Genomic DNA, 11760 nt, shown 5'->3' on the forward strand with positions numbered 1-11760 from the left:
TTGCACGCTCTCAGAGGGTTGCTTCCTGCTCTAACCCTTCTTCATACAAGATGCGATGGCAGCATGTTGTTTTCAAGCACCAGATGCACAGGGAAAAAACCATTATTCACCTTCTCTGAAAAGAAGAATTTCTGGGTAGGGCCACTGCTCATCAGTTGGTACACATGGCCTGTACAAACCCACCTAAACCCCTCCCTGTAAAGCTGCTTGAATCTGTGCAAGACAGCTGAATTTCACTTGCTAATCAGGTGCTTTTAAATGTTGGATAGCAGAATTTCAAATGTTATTACGTTTCAATAAAGTCTATACAGAAAACTACCCTTTACACTGCTGCACAAAAGTTACATTAAAGATTACATATGTTGGAAAACTGCCTGGTTTACTTTTAATTAACAAGAGCCAGTAACGATATATACAACATTTAAATGCTTATTTGAATGGAAGGAGTGCCTGCGGTTGCTGTTCAGTAAAAGGAGCTGCAAAATGGCACCATAAAACAACTCTTTGATTAAAAAAATAAAAGGAAAGCAACTGATAACAGACAAGCTACCAATGAAGAAGGAAAATTTACAGGAAAAGACCTAGAAAAAAAGCCTTTCGAAATTCATCCTTCTAATTTCCAATTCCCCAGGGTTACCTGAGAGGCACAAATTATCCTGTCTCCTTGTGGACACACAGATGCAGTCTCAGGCCAGTTCTCCTGACTGCAGTGAAGTCCAGTGACATAATTATGACAACAGGATTCTTGCGTAAGTCACTGAGCTACCCCCAAACTGAAGAGCATTTACGATGCTGTTACTGCTTGTGCAAATTCTCCAGAGATTTTGGAAGGTCTTCACAGGGGCTGTCCTTTTCAGCTTACTGCTATTCCTTTTCCTTTAAACCACTCATCTATTATTATATTCAATAAGATATCAAAAAACTGCAAAATTTACTACCTAAAAAAGGGCAAATCTATAATGTTCTGCCTTCATATAAATAGCATGTTTATTAACAACCACTGTATACTTCCTATACACTACAGAAGACAAATAATATATGGGAATTTTATAAGATATTTAAGCTTATGACTGAAAAGTTAGAAAATTTCATGCCTACAATCTTGGAAGAAATTCTACTCAGAAAGTATCATTTCACAGTACTGGAAGTGTACAAAGGTCCACTGTCTTTAACCATAGCTAATATTTTGTTCTTTTTCTTAAAGAAGCATATTAAATTAAGATCGATGAAAAGCTATTTGTTGACAGCCCATAATCGTTTAGGAAATCACACTGGTTTCATCACAAGATGGAATAATTTTATACTACCTGATGGCTCAGTTTGAAAAGTTTCTTCAGTAGCAGAATTTGTTGTATTTGCTACAACAATTTGTTGTATTTGTACAGTATTTGCTACAAAACTAGTTACTAGTTACATGAAAAATGATTCATTGCACTAATTATGCTACTTAAAATAATATACAGAGCTTTACATGTTAACTAGAACTATCTTTTGTTCCTTAGCGCATACATTTTGGTAAGATTTTCTATAAATAACCTCTGGCTTTTTCATACCAAAATTGTATTTTGCACAAACACAAACCTATCTAAGACAAGCTGAGTTTTATTTCAAAACTCCAGTCCCGAAAACATTCTGGCATGTGAGTAAATTTAAAATAAGGGGATGAATGTAAGATGGAAGATATCATGTATGACATGATCAAATCCTGCTATTCCCTCTGCTGTTAGCAGAACTTCTTCAGTGCTGCCAAAATAGGCCCCTCAGTGACTACTAAAGAGAGGGAATGAATTGACCCTTCATACTTCTGTCATATAAAAACACATTTCAATTGATTTTTTAATATGGAAAAATGTACACTATAGGAAAGACATTCTTTATACTATTTTTTTCATGTTTTGCTAAGGAAACTTCTTACAGTCAAATCTTTCATTCATAAAAATCTGCTTTCTGGGGAATTTCTGGCATCATGAAGTAGATCATGAACAATTAATGTATACTAAGTGACTACTGTAAAATATTAATATGTTTTCTTTCTGCCTTAGGTGGATCCAAATGCAGTCCTGCAATTAGAGCAGCTGAGGAAAGAAGCTAATGATGAACAGCTTTTGGTCCTACATCAGTCCAAACTTTATAATGTTCACTAGTATTCAGACCCCCACACAGCAGATTTCTCCTCATATTGGACAGCTGCACCGTTTTTCAAATTCTGAATGACCTTGCAGGTTGTAGTATGAGATGTTCTTTCAAATTCTAAGTCAAGTCATCCACCACGACAGCTAAGAAATATTACCCTTAGGTAAGCAGAAGTTTTAAAATTGTATAATTAGTCAAACTGTGAAACACTCCTTTGAGATAAGTGATACTGTAAACTTGAGCGAGAAATGATTTTTCAAAATAAATTTTGCAGTTATTGTGAAGAAAGAGAAAGCTACACAATAACGGGTTTGTTCATGTGGTTTTGTTGGGTTTTTTCTTTAAATCTGATGACCTCACAATCACATACAGAAAGCATTCCTATCTTATCTTTAAGACTATTAACTCTGTTAATTTTTCAGCTCTCCATATTAGATGCAATTATTCTTTCTGATTGTGGTATAAAATAGAACACAAGCTAATAAAATCAAGGTTATTTCCATAAAAGTCTTCCTGAAAATAAAAACAAATCTCAAACTACTATCACTACTGAAAACAGTTTTAGTTTTCTTTTTTCTTTAATAATAGCAATATGTCCTTTTATCATTCTAGCTTAGTAAAAAATGTGCATCCCCAGAAGAAAATCTTAATTTAAAGGGTTTTTTTTCTTGTTTCGCATGTGTTCTGAGTAAGGAATGAATCTTCACAGTATTTCTTGTTTTACAGATACAGTGAGTTCTGGTGGACATACTCAGAAGGCATCCTATTTTTGTCAAGAAGCTGGCATACTTATCCAGTATGTTGATAAAACGCACATTTTGATATATCTCTCCTCCCTACACGAGACAGGGTACGCAGGGAGTCTGTACTAACCAACCCTAATGAAACCATATGAGCTGAGCCAGAACATCTCCATACTACAGTAAATTCAGACAAAGATCTCCAAGCTAGACAGTTTATTTGCCAAAAGCTTTCTACCCGGGAAGCAGTGTGCAAATTTCCACATGCAAGTGGGGAATCTCATCTTTGGCTTACAAAGACACACAACCATGTAATACCAGACACTGAGTGTCCCTCTCCCGTAACACACCCCCAGCGCCAGGGAGAACACTGCCAGTCACCGTCACATCACCTCTGCTGCCACCCACCCCCAAGTATTTCATAAATGGTCCATGAGTAATGACTGGAAATGTTTGCTTGTATTATAAAAGATATAAAACTATGATTTGTTTGGCATGAAAAGATTTGAAACACTGTAGTATTACTTTATTTGATAGAGATCGCTGGCTTTTTATTTTTTAAATAAAAATGTTGGGATTGGATCAGATCTAAAAAATAGGGATAAAATCTAAATGTGTATTACCAAAATTCATAGACTTCTTGGAAAATAAATAGCCTTTTGTGCTTAAGACCTAAATACCATGATGAAAACACAGCTACAGTCCTCTACAATTCTAAAACATCACAGCAGTCTCTTAACGTTGCCATGCCTCCCTCCTCCCCAGTAAAAAGCTCAGAGCCAAACAAGGACAAAGTTGCCTTTGAGCTGGTTAATGTTAAAGGATTTTTCAGGACAATTTGTGAATCATGACAGCAAATGCACAGCACAACAACTGCTTCCAGTAAGATGATCAAAAGCACCATCTCATATGCACTTCTCAAACATAGCATCAACTATTGGCTTTACCAAGTAAATTTATGGCACTTAGATGCTTCTGTGCCTTTCCATTTTGCATCTGCCCTTTGACTTTGTCCTGCAAATCTAGTGGTTAAATAAAACACTAGAAAAGCAAAGCCAGTACCAGAATTGAATAACAGGTTTTCACGGCACACTTATTAGGCAAGGTGGTAAGATTAGCTGCAACAAATCATGCCAGGTGAAACATAAGTACAAATCTTTGTGGGAAATCTAGGCTAAGCCTGTTTCCATTACACACATTTTTAGACACTTAGACCACCCCAGGCATTCTATAAAAATGAGATTCTTGCACATATTGAATCTGCCTCTTCTTTCATTTGAACTGGTGATTCATTATGTTGAGCTCCACTGTATCATACAGCAAAAATACATAGCTTTCTTTAATAAGTTATGATGAGGGTTGTTTTTTCTTTTTTTCATTTTGGCATAACAGGGAACAGACCATTATTGCGAGGTCTGAATTGTCTTTATATTTATGCTTCTGGCTTCATAAAGTACCCGTCTTTTGGAACACCCAACTACAACTTCAGCAGCCATGAATATGAATAAACACAGAAAACAAAGAACATGCCTGGCTTCTGACTTGTCAAACACTATGGACCGACCCTATTTAGCAAGTTTTTCAAGCTGAAAATAATCCCAAAATAGTTATGAAGCTGTCAGTGAGTAGTCTACATCAGAGTTTCAAAGCTGAGTAAGATTTAATACTCCAAATTCTATGAAGTCTAATTTACAATTTTAATCTTGCATCCACTGGAGTATTTGCCCTGTCTGTATTTGAGGGGAAATATCCAAGGAATATGAAAGTTCTAAAATATTTTGAGCCTGAAGAATAGTTGCTGCAGGATAATTTTGAAGATAATTTACACTGGCTGAGGATATAGCCCACTTTCAGATCCTCCCTCCCTATTCCAAATATCATTCTCTGCAGCTTGTTCTAAAAGGATAAATGATTTATTCACTTTATATACCATATTATCATTGAGGGGATATGCTACTAGCATAGCAACAGGAATATAATGGTGTCATATGCAAAGGGAAGATGTTACATCCACTACTTAAGGTCAAGGTAAACAAAGCTATTTAGTTTATCTGATTTTATTTATCACTTACACATGCTTACATACATCAGTGAGCGCCTTGGGTAGCATCCCACAAAGTACAAGATACATTCCAGTTTGCAAACCCTTAGTTCTGCGCTCTCTTTAACAGAGACATGTGTTTTGAGGATGATTCTCATATTGCATTCACCCACAATCTTCACAGATCAAAATTATTAAGATAGTATCTTCTGCAATTTCCAGATGTCCTGTGCTACTTTCTGTCAATGGTTTAGTGAAAACAGTGGTATATCTGTGTATGGTGGTCCTGCAGCTGCACTCTCCAGCCCTTGATTACCTACCAGGTTCACAAAGATTTTTGCTATTGATATTATTTCACTTATTTATTATTTTCATGTTGCAATGAATTTCTTCAACCAAGGAGAGCTGTATGCAGGCAGCTAATAACTTAAAAACTTTCTTCTGAGATTTCTCAGTCTTCAACTTAGTATAGGACAGCCTTTCACCAAATAATACCACTGCTGAAGAGTAGGAAATAGTCCAGGAAAAACCATCTCATAGCCAAGAGGTGATACATGGACCACTGCATATGGGCCACCACGAAATGTCAAGTAGTAGCTGTGCAACTGCGCTGATGGAGAGCAGTGTGTCTGGGTGATGGAAGAGTCAAGGCCATGATGGTGTCTGTTAAAGAAGCACATTTCCAAGGGAAGATATAGAGGGATAGCTAATGGTGAAGTGAAAGCCTGATGACAGTCTGTGGGAAAGGAGACTGAGGGGTGACCTCATTGCTCTCTACAGCTTCCTGAGGAGTCTACAGCTTCCTGAGGAGGGAAAGTGAAGATAAAGGGAGGTGCTGATCTCTTCACCCTGGTATGCAATGACAGGACGCATGGGAATGGTTCAAAGCTGTACCAGAGGAGGTTTAGACTGGACATTAGGAAGCGTTTCTTTACCAAGAGGGTTGGTCAAACACTGGAACAGGCTTCCTAGAGAGGTGGTCGATGCCCCAAGGCTGTCAGTGTTTAAGAGGCATTTGGACAATGCCCTTAATAACATGCTTTAACTTGGTCAGCCCTGACTTGGTCAGGCTGTTGGACTAGATGATCATTGTAGGACCTTTCCAACTGAAATAGTCTATTCTAGTCTAGTCTAGTCTAGTCTAGTCTATTCTGTCAGAACACAGTATGCCAGGTACAGGGGTTAGGAGGTAAAGACTGAGGACACAGAGTAGTTATATTCCTTTATCGAGCTGTTCCAGGAGGCTGTCCACAGTAGACTGCAACATATGTAGATATCAAATGTTATGCAGATTTAAAATCTTGGTTTATGTATACATACGTATGTGTATAAGTATGTGTAGATGTATATATGTACACACAGGAATTTATTTTCTGTGTTTTTGTGACAGCTGGATTTGCCTCCTGAATTATCATTGAGTATATCTACAAAAATGGATCTGGCAGGGTGAAGCTCTCCCTCCTACATACTGGGTCCTAGTAATTCTTGACATTGTATTGTCCATGTGCAGATTCTCTCCATGAGTTAGTAGTAAATCTGTATTTTGCCACTTCAATCCATTCCTCTGCTTGCTTTGTGTCCAGATTAACAGTAAATTTGCTAACCCTATCTGGGGTTAGCAGGCATTATAAGAAAATTGTGCATTTTTATGGGGAGGAAGGATAAAAGATAGGATACTTTTGCTTTTTACATAACAAAGGATAAGGTTTACTGTTAGGTATGCAAATTACTATTAAGTAGACTTTAGTATTTAATATTGCTATTTTAATTTAATATTCTTTAGTTCATTTTATTCTTGAAAACTAAAAATGGCCATGAAGTGTTGCGAGTTTTGAGGGCTTAAAGGATTTTTGTAGCATAGAGTTTTGTAGTGAGATTTGCTCAGTTGCAGTTAAATGACTGGAGTCACTTGTTAATTATTTCCTTAAATCAGGTAACTTATTATTTTCTGGTACACACAGGAAAATTAATCAGAGACTTGTCCTAGAAAGCAGAATGAAATGAGAAGAAAAGAGGAAAGAGTTAAGGCATAAGATAAAACCAAACCATCATGATATTGATAAGCAACACTAAACACTCTTGTTCAGTCATCCCCAGGTGATTAGTAATTTCTTAATAAGCCTCCTTGGCAGGTTTTATGCAAACTTGCTCATAAACAATGTTTTATGTAGCCAGTTAGATAAATTTTACTTACAATTTATCCATATTTATCTTGAGAAATACCATATAACGAGTTTGGTGTTGGTTTTTTTTACAGATAAACACCCTTACCTTTGTCATGCACAATAAACGAGTTCAAAAAAAGGTTAACCAGTATCAAGGCAAGGTTTGTTTGGGTTTTTTTTCAGCTTGCCTGGAATCTTTCTTTTGTGTGTGATGAATTAACTGCAGCAAGTCTTCTAATTTCTATATTCTATCCCCTGCTGAATGAGTTATATATTCTACATAATGTTTCAAAACCAATTCAGTACACTTCTGCCCATGCTAGTGACTATATAACTCTTGGTCCTACGTAAAAGGCTAATTAAATAACTGAATAGTCAGACAAGTCCCATTATTTTCAGTTACTCTGTCTAAAATTAAAATTTTTAACTAGAGTCTAAACTGAGTCATCACATTCCTGTAGAAAGAACTTTATGTCAACACACTTGACTTAACTCTTCCAAGACACTAGCATGGTTATGCTTAGCTTGACAATTTCTCTCATTTTTACTGTTACAAAAATCTGTTAATGAGAAGTTCAGAGCATGTTAAAGACTATGAGTTTAAAGTGAAAGTACAACAAAGGGACAGAAAATTCAAAATACTAGCTGAATAAAGGAACAACACGAAAGCATAAAGGCATATATTCTGTTTCAATATTTTGGATCAGCTTTTTAAAGTATCAAAATAACTCGATTTTATGCATCAAATAAATATGAAGATTTTTAGAACAGCTCATCTCCTGGGGAGGCATGCATGTAAAATACCCTGATTTTCAAAGGGATACATTTCCCTCCGAGAACAATAATATATGATGGAATTGAATTCTGCTGAAAATATAGCTTGTAAAGCATATCAAAACCAACAATCCAAAGCTTCTAAAAATCCTAAATTGGGCCAAGGAAACCATTACACTAGGTCATAAACCAAGAAATTTCACATTAAAATTATTACATTATTTTCCTTAAGACAACAAAGTCATTCTTGGTTTCAGCAAACGTGAAAGGACAACAGTACCTCCTTGAAAATTCAAACAACGGGGCTGTCCTAAGAATCAGGTCAGCCCTGGACACTTGGTATCTTTATGGGCAGAGGCATCTGCATTGTAAGTGCAGTAAATTCAGATCCCAGTGCACATAAAACAGAATCCTCTGGAGAACGAGCTTAAGTCTATTCTTTGCTGTACACATACAGAGCCACTCTGCAATTGGCCAGCAGTTATCTCTTGATTTTAACACATGCTAGGTGTGTTCCCAGGTAGGAATAAAACATTAACTACTGTGACTTCTAAGAAGTACAGATATATCTGCTCCAAACAGATTTTTTAACAGTGATTTTAATAAGCTCAAAATCAGTAAAAGTCCCTTTTAAAAGCTGATGAGAAATATTAGAAAAATAAGGTGGGCTACATGTCTCTGATTAATAAAGCCACAATACTGATGAAGCTGAGCAGGAAAAAATTCACTGGCATGGAAACTATGAGAGAAGCAGTCCTACAAAGTTGTGCTTAGTCTCTATCTTAAGAGCAGGTAAGAGGAAACTTTGAGAAATACTCCTAGGTGAAGTTACGAGTAAAAATACAATGTAAATCATCAAGATACAATCTGAAAAGTTATGTGCAGCTGCAATAATGTAGGTTACATGATCATGTCTACCTTAAATATTATAGATAACAGCTGCGTCTGAGTGGGTTTTCTGGACATCAGCAATATTCATGTGGCCATATTCCTTGTTTTTAATGTATTCATGTAGGTAGGCTCCAACACTTTATCTGAGAACTTTGCAGTCAGTAACATTATTTCCGTATCTGTGAGAGAGGGACAAACTATATTCCCCTTTTTATGAACAGAGAACTGAGGCAAAGGATAACTAAAGACAGTGTTTATGACACTTGAGTCCACGTGTCTACAATAGTCATCTGCATGCAAACTAGATACCTAACTCCCTTTGTATACAATGATCAGAAACAGGAACATCGAAACAGATTCATCAAAACTATCTTTAACAGTACGTTGAACCGAATCGCCCCTCAAAACACCTATTTCTTCCTACAGGCTGTCTAACCAAAGTGCTCGCACAAATGCAACAGACACCTAGAGTTAGGTGAGGTGAATCTGTGCAAATGACTCCCCAAAATCTGAGAAGAGAGCTGAAAGTGGAGACCCTGTATGGAGACCCACCTCCTGCACTATCCACCCAAGCACCTCCTCAAAACTTGAAGTATATCATATAGCCCACCTGCTACAGGTTATGAATGGCAGAAAAAAACATCCTTTGTCACATTTTAAAACAAATTCAAATATTGTTATATTCCTAGTTCACATAATGAATGTTTGCTCCAACTTAAGATATGTTTCAGAGGGCCTGAGCTTCAGGAAGAGAGTCAGGCAACTTAACAAGAATGGCAATCATGCAATCATAAATGACAAGACACCATACCAAGTGAGGATTAACACAATCAGACCCAAGTATCTCTGTGTTTGATAAAAATGGAGATATATGTAATATAATCCAAAAATAAGCTAGGTGAAGAACGTTCCCCATAACAGAACGCAACAAAGCAAATGTTAAGTTACTGTGCCTAAATGTGGGACAGCTGCCCTGCATGGCCTTGCTTGCAGTCCCGGTTTGCCAACGTGTACCCAAAATCCCGGTGACCGCAGGATAGACCTCTGTAATTTCCTTTGGAAGGCTGACCAAGCACACAGGCTGAGCCTAGCTGATACCTCCTCTGGCCTGGGGAACCAGAAATACAAGGCATGCAGAGGACACAGGTCACGTCCCCACCTTGCTGGGACACTATTCAGGTGCATCTCCCGGGGCCAGGACTGTGATGTGCTTACCCCACAGCGTAGATACGGCCGCAGGAACAGCTTTCCACTCAAAGTTAAGCTGCCTTATCAATGCTACACTCTACATTGAAAAAAAGGAGAAATCACAACTAATCTGTTAAATTTATCTCAGGAGACACACAAAAGTTGTTGCACTCCAAGGTTTTGGTGATTTTTTAAAACAATGCACTAAAGATATACATCTTTTCATCTGATTAAGGAGAAAAAGCAGCTGTGAACTGGACTCTTCACTGATTAAATGCCCTGGCAACACCTAAAACTGATTCATCTGCCAGATACCATTGCTTTAATTAGACACATGAGAAAACATCTAAGGTGACAGTCCACTTTTGATCAGTAAGTTCTGTAAATACATCAGCATTAGTATTTGAATACTCCTAGTTGATTTGTGAGAATGGCACGGGAAGTTATCCTGTGAAAACTTAGTCTTTCAACTTCCAAAAAGAAGCAAAATCACAGTAGAAAAGAATGTCCTAATGACAAAGAACTGCAAAACAAATTTGTTTAGGCATCAGGAAGGCTGAGTCAGTAGTGGTGTTGTGCAAGGAAGCAAAGATGATTTCACTTCGACAGGTGATGAAAAGGTCACTACTGGGTGTATCCTAACCATTTATGTTAAGGTTTTATTACAGATACAACGAATTAGTGATTTGAAAACTTTCAGAATCTGCAGGTGAGTGGGAAAAATAGGAGTAACAAGATTTTCTTTTCTAGGTGAAGTAAGGTCTAGAGTTGGATGCACTGTAGTAGCGAAAACATAATCACTCCACCAAAGAGAATATCAACATTGGCTGTTGGAAGTAGATATCCTGCTTGATCTAATAAAGATGCAACTTCTTGCTAAAATTTGGCCTTGCCTGGGCATTTGAGTAAGTACAACTAAAACACTGAAACTTCTCTGCTATGCCTTTTTTTGAGATATAATAAATGCTAGGGATAGGAAACATGATAAATATTTCTAATCGAAGATTGATGTGACTTGTCTTATTTGATCTGCATAGCATTCTTGGGGAAAAAAATGAAGGAAAACTACAGCACTGGTGTCTACTGTTGTCTTGGAAGGAACAGTTGAAAAAAAATAATCTGAAATCCAACCGTTCCTAGGAAGTGTGGCAGAAATAATTACTTTGGGACCCCAAAGTCTTCAGAATCATTGACTCCTAAAAAGACATGAAGGCACAGCCTTTGTTGTAAGGAGTTTTATTTTACATAAATGAAGTCGTATTTTTCATTTGTTAGGAGAGAAAAACAAAGAGAAGACTCAGAGGTGAAACAGGACACCAGGTTCTTTGCTAATTTCCAAGACAGAAGAGAATTAAAATGACTAAAGTAGTATTGTAGCAGATTGCTATGCTATATTGTTTTGAAAAAGAAAAAAGAATAATAATACTAAATATTAATGTCTTGATGTTATTTCCTGAAGGGGATCTGAATATAAAATTCAGTGAAGAAAGAAGAGATACAGAAGTGAACTAAAAGGCTAGGCATTTGTATGACACCCGATAATCAGTTTTATGAGTCCAAAAGGAGGAACTATATGAAATACCACTATGGGTGTGAGGAATCCTGAATACATTCTTAATCCTTAATTTCAAGGACCTCAGGAGATCATCAAGTTCAACTTTCTCCTCAATGCTGGTCAGACCAGGTTGCTAAGGGCTTTACCCAGCCATATCTTGAAATACTTTGAAGGATGAAGACTGCCCAACCTCTCTGGGCACCCTCTTCCTCCACTGGACCTGGTCCCCACTGGTCCTCAGAGGGGGGATTTTTCTCCTTACATCCGGTCTGA

The sequence above is a fragment of the Haliaeetus leucocephalus genome, unplaced genomic scaffold, assembly GCF_000737465.1.
Source record: "Haliaeetus leucocephalus isolate CR32 unplaced genomic scaffold, Haliaeetus_leucocephalus-4.0 Scaffold506, whole genome shotgun sequence".
Lineage (NCBI taxonomy): Eukaryota > Metazoa > Chordata > Aves > Accipitriformes > Accipitridae > Haliaeetus > Haliaeetus leucocephalus.